This window comes from Ctenopharyngodon idella, chromosome 2 (assembly GCF_019924925.1).
Source record: "Ctenopharyngodon idella isolate HZGC_01 chromosome 2, HZGC01, whole genome shotgun sequence".
Taxonomy (NCBI): Eukaryota; Metazoa; Chordata; class Actinopteri; order Cypriniformes; family Xenocyprididae; genus Ctenopharyngodon; species Ctenopharyngodon idella.
In genome coordinates this window covers 1734975-1752297 of record NC_067221.1, presented here as the reverse complement: position 1 = coordinate 1752297, position 17323 = coordinate 1734975, and the positions used below count along the sequence as shown (strand labels likewise).

The following is a 17323-nucleotide window of genomic DNA, read 5'->3' as shown; positions in this document are numbered from 1 at the left end:
GTGTTTATTTTGCACTCGACAATCAACAGAGTTCCCATCCCCCAACACTGTCACTCACGACCAGAAGTCAAGACTAAACCATTTCACCTTGGTGACCACATAATCGTTTTGTATTACCTATTTTTATTAGCCATTTCACACAATTCAGAAAAACAAAAATGTGCAGGAACTATAGGCCTGTATTTATAATATTATGAATGAAATGTGCGTTATTTAGAAGAAAATCGAGGTGCGACTGACTTTATATTTATGTATATTTATGTACTAAATAAAAATACCCTGAAATATGTACTTTTGGTATACTAAACTGGTATGCTTAAAGGGTTAGTTCACTCAAAAATGAAAATTGTGTTATTAATTACTCATCCTCATGTCGTTCCACACCCGTAAGATAGGGATGGGCGATATCTTATCGTTTGCGATATACCGTTGAAAATTCTCCTCACAATAAAAATTTGTCTCCTCGCGATAATAATGATAAGTGAAGTTGATGACGTAGTTTTGTGCGCAGTCGATTCACTGTTCACGTGCGGAGTGAAAACAAGCATGGCGGAAGGCGGACATTGGGCTGAGGAGGAGCTTGTTGTTAAGCGAGGAACTACCTCCACAATTTGGAACTGGTTTGGTTATAGAAAATCAGATGTGGAGCAAACTAACGTAATCACTATAAACAAATGTTCAATGCAAGAGCCGTATGCTCTATGAGCAGTCATTTACGCCGTCATCACCAGGGTGTTGATAGTGCGCGAGCGCAGGTGAGATCTGAGCAGCTCACGTTGCTATCTGTGTTTAAACTAAACTCATTTAAACCTTGCCAATTTAAACATTCAACCGTAAGATGCAAAAGAGAACTCGATTTGTGTGTACTTATCCGAAGCGCGTACACGGAGAGCTGCGTCACAGCTATATTTTGTATCTGAAGACATTGTTGGGATCGTTACTTTTTGATACAGTGTGTGCACTATTTTTACAATTTGTTCCATGGGACAAGAGTTTTGAAAATTTAACTACCTAATTGGTGGTAGCATGTTCCACATACATATTATATTTACACTCTAAGAGTGTGTTATTGACTGTTTCACACTGAACTTCTTTACTTTACCAGGTTACTTTAACATGTTTGTTACTTTATCAGGATTTATTTGCAGTTGTACTCCGTTGTAATTTTGAAACACAACTGAAGACATGGTTGGTGATTGTTACTTTTGCTGTTTGCACTATTTTTGCACTGTTTGCACCATGAGAGTATAAATAAATACAGAATCTGTGTTTACATTTTAAACTTGTAAGTGATTTTAATTAAGACCTTCATTCATCTTCAGAACACAAATTAAGATATTTTCATAATATTCCAGCTCAGTGAGGCCTCTATTGACAGAAAGATAATTAACACTTTCAATGCCCAGAAAGCCACTAAAGATGTATTTAAAACAGTTCATGTGACTACAGTGGTGCAACATTAATGTTATGAGGCGATGAGAATACGGCAAAAAACAAAATAACAACTTTATTCAACAATATCTAGTGATGGGCGATTTCAAAACACTGCTTCATGAAGCTTCGAATCAGTGGTTCGGAGCATGTATCAAACTGCCAAAGTCATGTGATTTCAGTAAACGAGGCTTTGTTACGTGATAAGTGTTTCGAAATTTCAATGGTTCACCACTGGGGGGCGTGACTTTGACAGTTTAAAACACGCTCCGAACCACTGATTTGAAACAAAAGATTCGTAAAGCTTCGAAGCTTCATGAAGCAGAGTTTTGAAATCGCCCATCACTAGATATTGTTGATTGAAGACGTTATTTTGGTTTTTTTGGCACACAAAAAATATTCTCGTCACTTCATAACATTAAGGTAGTCACATGAACTGTTTTAAATATATTTTTAGTACCTTTCTGGGCATTGAAAGTGTTAATTATCTTGCTGGCAATGCAGGCCTCACGGAGCCATCAGATTTTATCAAAAATATCTTAATTTGTGTTCTGAAGATGAATGAAGGTCTTATGGGTGTGGAACAGCATGTGAGTGAGTACTAAATGACATTATTTTCTTTTTTTTCTTTTTTTTTGGGTGAACTAACCATTTAAAGTCTGCTAAACTGGAACATATAATTTTGTACTTAATGCACTTTAATTGTGTGGAAGTAGTGCTGAGATCCAACTAAAGATATACTGAAGTATAATCTGATTGTGCTAAAGTGGAACTATTAGAAGGTACACTTTAAATATCTCGCATTTAAAGACTGATATTATACAAAGATCATACAATCCTTATTAATAGTGATATTAAAACACATTTTAGGCATAATATTAAGAAATGTGCATTGTGCAATAAATTTTAATTATAATTTTGTATCAGTAAGTCTCAAGTGATATGTCAATAAACGTTAATGGATTTGAAGTAGACTTAGTATGAAATAAATGTATTTTAAATAGATTTTGGTATTTTTTACTAGGGCAGAATTGCTATGTGTACATGTCATATGAAAATGCATGATGTTAAGTGTAAAACAAATGTTCAAGGACTTGCTTTAATATTAGAAAAAGCTGGTTTCAGCAGTGGATGCGTATCTAAAGCAACCTAGTATAAACATTTTTATCAGGTCATGCATTCAGCACATGCAACAGAAAATAATGACCATTCTTGAGGCATTAATGCCAGTGATTAACCTTTAGTGGCAGTGGTAATGGAGAGAGGCGTAACAATAAATTAGTTTATTCATATTTATTAATCATCGCTCTAATTATTATTTTCAGTTGTGACTATTTTCTGAGGAACGAAAATCAACACAAGTAACATTCAGTTCAACATTTCTCTTGCCTCACTAAACTCTGATTTTACATTCTGGCAATCGCTGGAAAAAAGCAACTTAAATTAGCCTTGATAATTACAGAAGTTAGGTTCAAACGAGTCTCTGGCCCCCTGACATTTTCTTCTTCTTGTGCTCTTCCTGTGTTTGATATGCAGAGGAATGGTGGGCGAGGAGCAGGCTGTCCTTCTGTCCCGAGTATTTGATCTTTTCCGACTTGATTAGGCAGGAGAGTTTAAAAACCCACTGTCCGCCGACCTATTCCAAACATCCCGAATGCCTTCCTCTCAAAGGGGCACAGAAGACAAACAAAATCCTGTTTTCTCTGGAGTCGGGCCACAAGATTCTATAATTATCCCTCTTTAGCTGTTTCTTTCCTCTTCCAAACTGCTCCTTGACAGCTTTCTACTTAATGCTACGGTGTTTAGGAGTTAATGCAGAGGTTCGCTTGCACCTACAGAAAAGAGAACACACAAAATAAGCCGTGTTTAGATAAACCCAAGCATAATAGCAGCACACTTCTCAAGGTGGAAACATTTCACTTGCTTGAGGTGGTATAACTTAAGATGTCAGTCAACACGCCAAACAGCTCTTATAAATACCAGCAAGTTAGCACACAAACGAAAGTTACGTATTAATTTGATTGCACCCATATTTCGCCTTTAATTGCTACAGGCATCAATTAGGATGTGTAACTTAATTTAGAGCGTGCACTGACCCGTGAGATTGCCTCCGCAAACCGCTCTGACAGAACTTAGCAGCGGGAGTTTTACATATCATTCTCTCTGTGGTCGTCTTCATTTGAGCTCCAAATTAATTTACTAGTCCCTCGAACTAGGACCGTAAAGCAGGATAATGATCTTTTGACAAGGGAAGTAAGTTAATTTTCGAATTGGAAATATAACCAAATCACCATGCACTTGCCTTTTAAGCCTGGGAATATTTGGTGTCAGATCTTTAATAAGGATCGGAGCTCTCATAATAAGAGTGTCTCATTTGAGGATACTGAAGTCATTGTTGTGGTCAATATCCACAAGAGCCGTCGTCTCGCCTCTCTCGATTAGTATGTGACGAGTGAGAGCGTCTCGGTTTGACCTTGTCTCCGGGGCTTAAATGGCCGGCGTAATAAGATGTCACTGGGAGGAAGTGACTTTTGCCTCTCTATGCTGACTGAACCATGCACTCTAAAACATGCTGGGTTAAAAACAACCCAAGTTGGGTTGAAAATGGACAGTTGGGTTAAATGTTTGATTTTTAACCCAACTATTGTTTAAAAATGACTATATGTCTGGCTTAAAATGAACCCAAAATATGTTGGAAATTAAAAATCAGACACATAATTATTAGAGCCAACAATAATAATCAAAAGGTGAACATTTATTAATAAGCAATTTAATAAATGTGTATTGTTGAATTATTATTCATTATACTTATTAATAAATGTTCATTTCCAAAATACTTTGGGTTCATTTTAAGTGAGCAATACAGACATTTTTAAACAATAATTGAGTTAAATAAAAGTGCCCAGCAGGTTGGGCAAACATTTAACCCATTTGCTGGGTTAAAACAATCCATTCGCTGGGTTAATACAACCCATTCGCTGGGTTAAAAGAACCCATTCGATGGGTTAATACAACCCATTCACTGGGTTAATACAACCCATTTACTGGGTTAATACAACCCATTCGCTGGGTTAATACAACCCATTGGCTGGGTTAAAACAACCCATTGGCTGGGTTAAAACAACCCATTCTCTGGGTTAATACAACCCATTCGCTGCGTTAATACAACCCATTCGCTGGGTTAAAACAACCCATTGGCTGGGTTAAAACAACCCATTCACTGGGTTAATACAACCCATTCGCTGGGTTAAAACAACCCATTCGCTGGGTTAATACAACCCATTCGCTGGGTTAAAACAACCCATTGGCTGGGTTAAAACAACCCATTCGCTGGGTTAAAACAATCCATTCGCTGGGTTAATACAACCCATTCGCTGGGTTAAAAGAACCCATTCTCTGGGTTAATACAACCCATTCGCTGGGTTAAAACAACCCATTCGCTGGGTTAAAACAACCCATTCGATGGGTTAATACAACCCATTCGCTGGGTTAATACAACCCATTCGCTGGGTTAAAACAACCCATTCGATGGGTTAATACAACCCATTCGCTGGGTTAATACAACCCATTCGCTGGGTTAAAACAACCCATTCGATGGGTTAAAACAACCCATTCGCTGGGTTAATACAACCCATTCGCTGGGTTGAAACAATCCTATATGGCTGGCTTAAAATGAACACACTCTAAAAAATGCTGGGTTGTTTCAACCCAAATTTGGAATATGGATAAACCCAACTGCTGGGTTAAAAATTGAATGTAAACATTTAACCCAAAGGTTGGGTTTGTCCATTTTTCCACCAAATTTGGGTTGAAACAACCCAGCATTTTTTAGAGTATAGAGTAAGAATTTATCCATTCATGGAATCTAACACCTGGAAATCACGAGTTAAATCTTTTATGTTAGAGTGTTTTTTTAAACCTTGTTAGGTGAGACCTTTCTGAGTGACTCACATTTACTTTTCTTTCCATCTATGTTTTCACTCTCTACTCTTATTTCATCAGGGGAGAACAGGAAAAGGATCTGAGAGCGCAGAATATTCTCAAATAATGAAGTTGGTTTCTCTCTGAGTCACAATGAACCATGTCATCCATCTTTAGGACTGTCATCCTGATTCTATATTTGAATGGCTTCAAAGGGAACGGAGATGTGAAGTGCCGACTCGTGTTTCGTTGGGAGTGTCTGACTCGTTTAATAGTTGTGAGCTTCACACTGTTGTTTGCTCTGCTTATGAAGAGTTTCAGAGCTCGTTGTTTGTAAAGTTTTCAGATGAAACTCCAGGAAATCACGTAAAAAGTATCTATTTTCCATAATGCAATCTATGGAAGCACTCAGATGAATTAGGACACTTTTTTAGGCCAGAATGTGAAATTAATTTCCTAAATTCAATGTATCATTATACAGAGTTCAACAATCATTTAACATCTTTTTGTACTTTGTATAAAGGATAATACAAAACTGGTAAGCTGTTAATTGCACAGCTTTTTCATATTGAAATTAAAATGGTGAATATGAGAAAAGGCTAACACTATTCAATTTGGATACCTAAAAGGTAAAGCCAAATTGAATTGTAAAAAAAAAAAAAAAAAAAATCAGACAATATAAGCAATTTGCTGGCAATTGGTGAGAAGAATGCTTCTAGCTCATTGGCTTTTGCTTGTGGTCTAAAGCAGTATTGATTTGTTTCTTATTTTCAATCCATTCAAACTGATGCTTACAAGCCATTTTCTTTGCCTTCATAATTCATAGTTGTCTCCATTTCGACAAAACCCTGTCTAGCATTGTCAACCAGCTAAATAATGTTACTTCTGTGACATATTTAAACCAGAACCATTCACAACATCCGAAAAGGTCAAGTGGAACAAACAGATGTGCAACCAGTGCTGATTCTGGTAAATTTATTACAGTGATCTAAATGTGTTCGTTTAAAACACAACGAACCTGAGCGGAGAGAGTGACCGAATCTCTTGGCAGAATCACTGGCTCATTCCTTACAAAAAATAAGTATACTTCAAGTTCATTTGATTAAGTATACTTAAGTAAAGCTCAAGTATATTTTTAAATAAACTTCATGTAGTAAGAATACTAATATCAATGTACTAGTAGAATACTTGTAAGTGTATTTTAATACAATTTGGGACTAAATTGGCCCACTTTTTAGTGTGTAAAAGTATATTTTAAGTGTAGTAGTAAACTTTGAGTACACAACTAGTCTACAACTATGTTTTTTGTTACTATACTACAAGTGAACTATAGGTATATTGATAGTTTACTAGTACTTGTAGCACATTTTTTAGTTTATGAAAGCACAAGTACGCTGCAAGTGAGTTTTCTTTAAGTGAACTTAAGATTATACTTATAGTTTCCTATATATATATATATATATATATATATACACACACACACACAATTTTGCACTTTAAGTATACTACTATACTTAGGTATTAATTTTTATACCTGAAATGTACATTTAACTGTACTTTAAGTAGATTTGAAGTAAATTACCAGTGGACTACACAAAAATTCACACACTCAGAATTAGGAACATATCTGTTTTCTTTATAAATCAATATTTTCAAACAATGCAAGTTTCTAAGACAGTATGTGAAACTATGTGAAAAAATAGGCTACTCGATTAAAAGAGTAAACACAACTACAAGCCAAGTATACTTTGAATACTTAATTATACTTTTAAGTATATATCGATCAAAAGATTGAGCCCATATAAATATAAAGTATACTTGAATGCACTTGTAGTACATTTATAGTACATTCTTATTTTTTGTGCTAAATAAATTTGTTAAAGTTATACACTATAAGTACACTAATTAAAAGTACATTTCTAGTTCAGAGCACTTGAAAAAGTATACTAAATACCACTAATACTTAAAGTGATTTTTAGTGCATTAAAATAAAGTATACAGAGGAGTTTTATTAGTGTATTTCTTAAACGTGTGCTTTGAATGCTTCAAAAATAAGTTCAAATCTTAGTAGACTTTTATATAGTATTGATTTTATTAAAAATATTTTACTAATGTACTAGCTATAAGAACATTTTCCCAGCTGTGGTACTTAAGTACACTTAATATAAATGCACTAATTAGTACTAACACTTAAATTGATTTGAAGTTTAGTTAGATAAAGTAAATAAGTGCAAGTGTGCTATAAACACTTTAAATAATTTTTTAGTGGATTTTTATATATATACTATCACCAAGTCTATTTTAATGGATTTTCATGAAAAATACAGTAGAAATGTATTAATTACAAGTAAAACACCATTAACATAAACTTAACTACATCATATAAATATTAGTTACAATACATTTGAATGAATTATTTCATGTATAAAAATATGTGGTAAATAAATTTTGTATATATTATTTTATTATATATTATTCGTATTTTAAATAATTCATAAGTCTATTTTTTATATTTAAAAGCATATGAAAGATGGGTTCAAGTGGTAACTCAATACAGAGATAGTATTTTAAAAGCACATTTTAGTTCATATTCATGGTGTCTCAAAATAGCACACTTAGATGTTCCTAATATTGTCTGAAGAAGTATTTAAGAATAATTTATAGTATATTAAGTACAAAATTAGTGCGTGAAAATAGAGCACTTTAAGTACATTATGGTAGTTTTCTAAGTGTGCTGAAATAAAGTGTATTTTAGTGCACTTTTTTCAGCTGGGTAGACTTTCTGTCAGCATAAGTCAAGTATACTAAAGTGCAATTTTAAGTATATTTCTGAGAAGAACATAAAAACAAGACTGAAAGTATACTTTTTTATTTTTAGTATATTAATAGCACACTTCTTTTTTGCAAGGGATGAAAATCCTTAGAATCGAGCTCTGAATCCACATCTGATGGTCAAGATTAACTCAGCATTTCATAAATACATGTGTTAGTAGAGGGCATGACTGAATCAATACTAAAGCTGGAGCAGTTTTAAAATGGCTGCTAAAGAACAGGAAGGAAGGAACTGTCGATGAGAGCGAACATGCTTAATATCACATCAGTAGAGCACAGTTATATGTGTGTGTCATTTCATGGCACATAATCAAGACGTATTAATCAGGAGGAGGGAACGAGAATGACAGGAGAGAGAAAGAGCGATAGAAAGAAAGAAAAGAAGAGATGGTAACCTTTAAGCAAACCTTAGTCATTCATCAGTCAGTCCTCGGTTTGATACTTCTCTCCATGTCTCCAGTGGGATCTGGTTTGCATGTCAATGCACTGCGGAGGCGGCACCATCTCCATACACAGGCTGAGCAGAGAAAAACATAGTTGTGATTGATGACTCCGGACTCTTCTGATTGCATCTCTGTTACCACATAAATCACACATTTACCCATGCAATGCTGATGCTTTTTTACCCTCCAGTAAGTGAGAAAGTTCAGGGAGGTTTGCACAAAGTGGCAACACAGATTACACGTTAAACACAGCGAGTGTTGCGGCATCATAATGCGATCATCAAAATGACACGGCCCCGATGATATAAGGCAGAGTCTGATTAGGCCGCGAACATTAGAATTCATGGGGGAACAAATTTATGCAGGTACAAACATTTCCAGCCACAAACACAAGCTCCACTGTATGGGAGACGGAAATATTTAAAGGGACGGTTCACACCAAGATGAAAATTCTGTCAGTATTCACTCACCCTCTTTTGGAGTGAATTCAAGAATTTTGAAGGATCTTCGTGTGTTTGGACAGAAGACGAGACAGAGCTCTTCATTAAACTCATACTCAATACTGGATTCTAAACAACAAATCAATGCCACAATTTATCGCACAACTCAGAAAAGGTTGATCTGTTCATCCGGAAACTCTGAATCCACAGTTCCTCTGTGAAATCGTATAACCTCCCAGAAACACCTCACACATGTCCGCTCCTGAGTATAAGGGGCTTTCATTGCCATTAATGCTTGGATAACACGTCTCCATCTCCTTAGATTAAAAATAATGGCTAGTGCGGTGGCTGCGATGTACTTAAACCTACTAACATCCGTCGCCATGATTTTTGGAATGACTTTTCAAGAGAGGAAAAAATTGTCACATATCATCTGTAATCTGTAATGGAAACTAGGCTTTTGCCATATAGCCATGTTTCCATCCAAAGTTGCGAATTTAAGTTATGCACAAAATTGGAATATCGCACAAAAGCAGCGTTTCCATCCACTTCCTGATAAACTGGGCTGAATATCACTGAGAAAAATGTTGCTGCAGTAGAAGCCACTGTATATAATAATTGTATATACAGTGTATATACTGAACCACTTTGACGACTGCAGAGTCGGAGCCCCACACATGACACGCAGGAAAAAAAGTAAATCGTGTGCAAATCGTGTTCCCTCGATTTGCTAAAACATGCGCATTATTTACTATTTTGTTCCCTCTATTTACTATTTTGTTCCCTCGAATTGCTAAAACGTGCACATTATTTACTATCTCGTTCCCTCGAATTGTTAAAACGTGTGCATTATTTACCATTTTGTTCCCTCAGTTTGCTAAAACGTGCACATTATTTACTATTTCGTTCCCTCTATTTACTATTCCGTTCCCTCGATTTGCTAAAACGTGTGCACAATTTACTATTTCGTTCCCTTGAATTTCTAAAACGTGCGCATTATTTACTATTTCGTTCCCTCGAATTGTTAAAACGTGTGCATTATTTACTATTTCGTTCCCTCGATTTGCTAAAACGTGCGCACAATTTACTATTTTGTTCCACTGAATTGCTAAAATATGTGCATCATTTACTATTTCGTTCCCTTGAATTTCTAAAACGTGCACATTATTTACTATTTCATTCCCTCAGTTTGCTAAAACGTGCGCATTATTTACTATTTCTTTTCCTCGATTTGCTAAATCGTGCGCACAATTTACTATTTCGTTCCCTTGAATTTCTAAAACGTGCGCATTATTTACTATTTCGTTCCCTCGAATTGTTAAAACGTGTGCATTATTTACTATTTCGTTCCCTCGATTTGCTAAAACGTGCGCACAATTTACTATTTCGTTCCACTGAATTGCTAAAATATGTGCATCATTTACTATTTCGTTCCCTTGAATTTCTAAAACGTGCACATTATTTACTATTTCATTCCCTCAGTTTGCTAAAACGTGCGCATTATTTACTATTTCTTTTCCTCGATTTGCTAAATCGTGCGCACAATTTACTATTTCGTTCCCTTGAATTTCTAAAACGTGCGCATTATTTACTATTTCGTTCCCTCATTTTGCTAAAACGTGCGCATTATTTACTATTTAGCAAACCGAGAGAACGAAATAGTAAATAATCTGAAATGCTGTGCAACGAGATGTGCATTGAGAAATGCATGTGATCCGCTCTGTGCTATCGTGTCTCTGGACCGGAGCTGCAGCATTTTGTGTGACACTAACGTGAAACCAGACTTCATTCACCTCAATGGAAAGCATATTTACACTACATCGTTCCCTATCCCCTATATAGTGCACTACGTGCCATTCATCATGTAGAAAATAGTAAATGTGTGAACAAGTGACCGATTTCAGCCGCAGCTTCGGCATCTATTTATAGTGTAGGGGGCGGGACACTTTAGATCCTAGAGAGCATTTGATTGGACAGAAAATCTGATGAGAAGCTGAAGTGCAGCGTGATGTCATCAAAATCATTGATCCATATTGGCAGACTGTAAGTTTTGAATGCTTATATTTTCTAAATGCGAATTTTGTCGTTGTTTTGGAGCACACTAGCTTATAGATAACCTTAAGGCGAACATGTTTATACTAAAATTTTGATTTCATGGGGACTTTAAATGACAGTATATTTGTGTTAATGTTTAAGTTGTCTTCTCTTTGCTCTCCTTTGACGAAGGAACCACCGCATGTTTCCATTCATTAAGATGGCAAGTTCATGACAAGGTTATCACACCACCGTAATGGACCCATTTGCATCAATGCGGAGCCCTCAATTACTCTGTCATCGGCTCGTAGACAGAAGCGGCTCGAGTGAACACGAAACCTCTGGTTTGAATGAGGCTACGACGTCACGTCCAGTTCAGCCTCCTGTTTTTCCAGCACAGATGAGTTTGTTAAACCTCATAAAGCCAGCGGGGGAGGAAAAGTAATTTCTGCAGAACTTTTCTGTGCTTGTTTTCAGAGCCTCGAGGGCTTAAATTTCACTCGTCTTATCAGAATGTTCCTGCATATGGAGCCTAGCAGGGCATCCCACAGCTACCGACCGATCGCTCTTATCTGGAAAGACCCACCCAAGGTACTGACAGAAGAAAAAAACAATCACCACCGGACAAAAGTTGCAGATTTCATGCACATGTGTGTCCATGTGTGTCCATAATCCACATAACAGCTGCATCCTGTTCTTCCAGTGGAATTTTAGGATCACAGTCTTATAAAGCGTCTCTGCCAGCCTGCAAAGCACCGCAGGTGGTCCACGCTTGCCGAAAAATGTGCAGCGCTGCCGCAGCTGCTATAGAGCAGGAACCACGGGAGCGAGTCTGTCCGCCTCGGGCTAAATCAATAACTATCAATCTCTCCAAAAGCCGGGCATTTCCTTTAGTTTTACTGCCAGTGAAATGCGAGTCGGCTCCTACAGGCGCCGAGCGAGAGGCCTTTTAGGCTTTGAGGGTGGCCGTGTCATTTTTACACTTCGAATTATCAGCATCCGCGATGATTAACAAAATTCTCATCGCTCGCAGCGCCCCTCTGTAATATTTTGATTTATGCGAATATTACGAGCCACAACTTATTTATGATACTCGGTCGCTCGGCTTGGCTCGTATTGGATTTTTGTCCTCTCTTGTTATCAATGTTTCAGCCTTGATTGATGACTTATGCTTTAATTATTTATTGAAATACTGTAAGTGGATGATAATTAGAGAATATCTGAGCTGAAGAAAGTGCTGATCTGAAGGGCAGAGCTGAAGGTTGACAAAGTTCTGCTCAGAATTCAGCTGTGGTGTGCGCTGAACTGCAAGATCCCATCTACTGCAAACAGCCTCCTGGCATACTAATTATACACTGACACGTGTTATTCATGCTTCCACACACATGCATGTGTACGCTTGCTCCTAATTTATCACTGCGACCATTTATTCACTAACTATCATCATACGGTTCCGGTCAGAAGTTTGGACACATTACTGTTTTTAATGTTTTTAAAAGAAGTCTCATCAAGCCTGCATTTATTTGATCAAAAATACAGAAAAATCAGTAATATTGTGAAATATTATTACAATTTAAAATAATGGCTTTCTATTTTAATATACTTTAAAATGTAATTTATTTCTGTGATCAAAGCTGAATTTTCAGCATCATTACTCCAGTCTTCAGTGTCACATGATCCTTCAGAAATCATTCTGATATGATGATTTATTATCAGTGTTGGAAACAGTTGTGCTGCGCAATATATTTTATAACCTGTGATACTTTTTTCAGGATTCTTTGATGAATAAAAAGTTAAAAAAAGAACAGAATTTATTTAAAATATAAATCTTTTTCTAACAATATACACTACCATTCAAAAGTTTGGGGTCAGTAATTTTTTTCTTTTTTTTTTTGAAAGAAATTAATACTTTTATTCTGCAAGGATGTGTTAAATTGATAAAAAGTGATAATAAAGACTTATATTGTTAGAAAAGATTTCTATTTTAAATAAATAATGTACTTTTTAACTTTTCATTCATCAATGAATCCTGAAAAAAGTATCACAGTTTTAAAATGATGCTGAAAATTCAGCTTTGATCACAGAAATAAATTATATTTTAAAGTATATTAACATAGAAAGCCATTATTTTAAATTTTAATATTTCATAATATTACTGTATTTTCCTGCATTTTTAATCAAATAAATGCAGGCTTGATGAGCAGAAGAGACTTCTTTCAAAAACATTAAACACACTTACAGACACCAAACTTTGGGAATAAGAATACGAATGAATAATAAAAAATAATAATAAACAACAAAATAAATAAATAAGCAATGCTTTTATTTATAGGAATATGAAAACATATTCAAATTCAGCCCCAAACAGCTTTGCATCTCTTTTATAATATTCCATAATAACTGCTTCATAATGGCTGAATGTTTGCAGCTGTTTACAGCAGCAGAGCTCAAGTGAGACTGTATGCATTGATAGTCTGTCAAAAATATCATTTCAGTCCCTAGTTGTTCTTCCCCCCCCCTCCGCTGCATTTATGCCTTTGTGGGGCACAACAGCACCTGCCTGCACCTGTTTTACCTTTCCATTCAGTGTGTCTGGTTTTTTTTGCTGATGAGCAGAAAAACTCACCAAAACAAATGATTAGCATCATAGCAGTGACAGCAGCCGGAGCTGCAGGAGTCAGCAGAGTGTGTGTGTGTGTGTGTGTGGCTCTAGGGCGCGTCTCAGTGCCCTTCCCAGAGACAAACTCTACACACACGCCGAGTATGAGCGTTCAAACCCATCTGCCACCAGCTCCTCCGAGGTGGATCACATTACACAAATACATCTGAGTAATACTAGTACAGTATATCAGAGATATTAGAAAAGAAGATAAATGTGTGGAATAATGCCTATAATCAGCATCTATAGAGTTTTTGCACTGACTTTTGAAAAAATCTGCAGATGTCAAAGGGATTTAAAGGATTAGTTCACTTCAGAATTCAAATTTCCTGATAATTTACTCATCCCCATGTCATCCAAGATGTTTATGACTTTCTTTCTTCAGTGAAAAAGAAATTAAGTTTGGATTCTCCAGGATTTTTCTCCATATAGTGGACTTCACTGGGGTTCAACGGGTTGAAGGTCCAAATGTCAGTTTCAGTGCAGCTTCAAAGAGCTCTGCATGATCCCAGACGAGGAATAAGAGTCTTATCTAGAGAAACCATTGGTTATTTTCTAAAAAAAATAAAAATTATATACTGGTGGATCCAAAATGGTCAATATTCATATTCATGCATTTTATTGATATTTCATGTTAATCATTTATGGCTTATGATTTATCAGTATTACATTTCATATATTGATTTCATACATTCATGTACTCCTACTCCATATATTAATCCTCATCATAGTATTTACTCTTTAATGTACTCCTTTCTTCTTGTATCTTTAAGAGTATGTATGCTTGCTATATTGAATTGTTCTTCAAGTGTTCCAGTGTTCAGGTCATGTTGACACGTTTGTGGTTAGATATTGGACGCCTGTCAATCCTGCAGAAGCGATGATGTTTTCAGAATTAGTTGCTCATTTGAACTTGATGTATCTTTGTATGGAAATATGTCTGTTTCCATTTCTTCAGACATGAGATAATGCAAGATCTGCAATATTCTCTTAAGACTGTCAAAACAACACCTTTTGTATCTATTTTCATCTATCTATCTACCAGTCACTCTGACCTAGCCGTTACACCAACGATGACATAATGGATGAATCTGTTTGACCTTTTCTTATTAAACCAAAACATAAGTTTGAGTGGGATGTAAGTTTTCCTGTGCTTATGGTCTAAAACAGACTGGGTCTTTGATAGTTTAGCTTATTCTTTGCTCTTTTTGCTTCTCACATCTCTTCTGCTTCTTCTCTTCTGCCTCTCATTTCATTCTGCAAATGTCTTAATTTTGTTCCTTCTTTCTCTACACTCTGATCTTCACTCGTCATCTGTTAGATGCATTACTCTGGATTTTATTATAAACTATTATTTACTTGTTTAATTTGTACTTTTTTTAACTTAATAAATGTGTTATCCCTTATTTAAATTTGATCTCTGACAAAATCATTGCTGGACTGCCTGGATCTCATTGCCTCAGTTTTTGCATCATATAATTTTTAACCACAAATGCTCATCTTGCACTGCTCTGTGATGCTCCATGCATTACGTAATCACGTTGGAAAGGTCACGCGTGACGTAGGTGGAAGTACCGCGGTAGGGCGAAAAACTCCATCTTATTTTCTCCTCCAACTTCAAAATCGTCCGACATCATTGTTTTACCTTTTTTGTAAAGGGCGTTTGACTTAGTCTTTGTATGTTCACTTTGTAGACACTGGATCAGTACTTCCACCTACATCACGCGTGACCTTTCCAACATGATTACGTAGTGCGTGGAGCATCACAGAGCAGTGCAAGATGAGCATTTGTGGTTAAAAAGTATATAATTTTTTATTTTTTTTAGAAAATGGCCGATGGTTTCTCTAGATAAGACTCTTATTCCTCATCTGGGATCATGTAGAGCTCTTTGAAGCTGCACTGAAACTGACATTTGGACCTTCAACCCGTTGAACCCCAGTGAAGTCCACTATATGGAGAAAAATCCTGGAATGTTTTCCTCAAAAACCTTCATTTTGTTTTCGACTGAAGAAAGAAAGACATGAACATCTTGGATGACATGGGGGAGAGTAAAATATAAGTACATTTTAATTCTGAAGTCAACTAATCCTTTAAGGGATGTAGAATATGATCATGCAGAATAATATGTGCTATATAAGTACTAATAAACAGCCAATATCATAGTAACATGCTGCTAATTAGCAACTTAAAACTAAAGTGTTACCAAATTTTAATATCTTTTAGCATTCATCAATCAAAATGTGACAATAATAATCATCTTGTATTACATATCTGTGCACATCTATATAATATTCACATGATAATCTGCATTTAAAGGTTATATTTTTAGCAGTAAAGTTCCTCTCTCTACGCCCCACTGCTCGTCCCAGGCTGGTGGGCGGCTCAAACGCTCTTCTGAGATCTTCACAGGGCACAGCTGATGAGCGCTACAGCCAGTGTTTTATGAATTGGTAATGGCCGTCATATTTCAGCTAGGCAGGTCTGTATGCCGGAAACCAATTTCTTTCATTTTGGGATGGAGTTCGCTTTCATCCAGTGAGCAACTGCTGCTGTTTCAGTGCTCACCGCATCTAATTACCACCACTTTACGTTGCTCAAAGGAGGGTTTAAAACAGCTACCGGATATTTTATGAATTATACTGAATTAAGAAGCTGGAAATAACCACATGCTTTGACTGTTTGTGAAGAGTACTGAAGAATAGAAACCCTCATGGCACTTGTTTTCTGTTGTATAAATGGCAACAGCATGTGTGAATCTGAACTCTGGCAAGAATTCAAATATTACTGGAATGAATCCTCTGGAAAACACTGAACATGTTACGTTACAGTGGGAAGAAAAAGCACAATGATTTAATCATCTTACTGTGAGGTCCTTGCCGGGGTTGGAAAAAATCTTATCTTAATGTTTATTCGTCCTAAGTGCTCCCATATATTTCAATAGTAAGAGGTTCTCGTCTCTCTCAGGAACACAGTGTTGTTGGCTGGCAGAGCTGAGGGAGGGATTTGGCTGACCTGAGCTTCTGTCATGTCTGTTTACTGAACTCCCATGTAAACTTTCACCAACATTCTTATGAAAGAGAAATATTTGTGCTCGGATAATTCCCTCCTGTTGTTACACAAAGGAAGCCTCCAACAGTTTCACCATGAGGCAGCCGTATACAATGGGAAAAGTTCATTTAATTGGCCAAACCAAGGTGGGAGACCAACTCTACTGTTCTACCAATCTAAAAAATCATTCATCCATGAATGAAGGTCATTAATAACCCAAGGTCATTCCCATAACCTCCTTGACGTCCCTGCCTCAATTATGCATAAAGTGCGAGTCAAATGCACATTAATATTTATTGTAATTTCCATTTGTAACTCTGCCAACGCAACAGAGTAAGTCAAATCTATTTTTATTGACAGTGTCAAATTTGTAGAGGAATAGGCATTGGAACGCTGGATGTAATTAGTGGTATTGACTGAACTAATCCCAATGGAGCCATATACGATTGGATGAGGATCAATATCAATTCAAACTAAGAAACAGCACAAATAAACAAACAGAGGAAGGAAGAAA

General features: G+C 36.2%; 1 long non-coding RNA gene across 1 annotated transcript; it reads right to left on the bottom strand.

The window, feature by feature from the left end:
• Nucleotides 1–2705: 2705 nt before the first annotated feature.
• Nucleotides 2706–16778, bottom strand: LOC127524753 (uncharacterized). The gene is made up of 3 exons (XR_007933159.1): nt 16625–16778; nt 8592–8701; nt 2706–3263 (listed from the first exon to the last, which is right to left on the bottom strand). It is a non-coding gene; the product is annotated as an uncharacterized LOC127524753 (long non-coding RNA).
• Between the last annotated feature and the right edge of the window lie 545 nt (nt 16779–17323).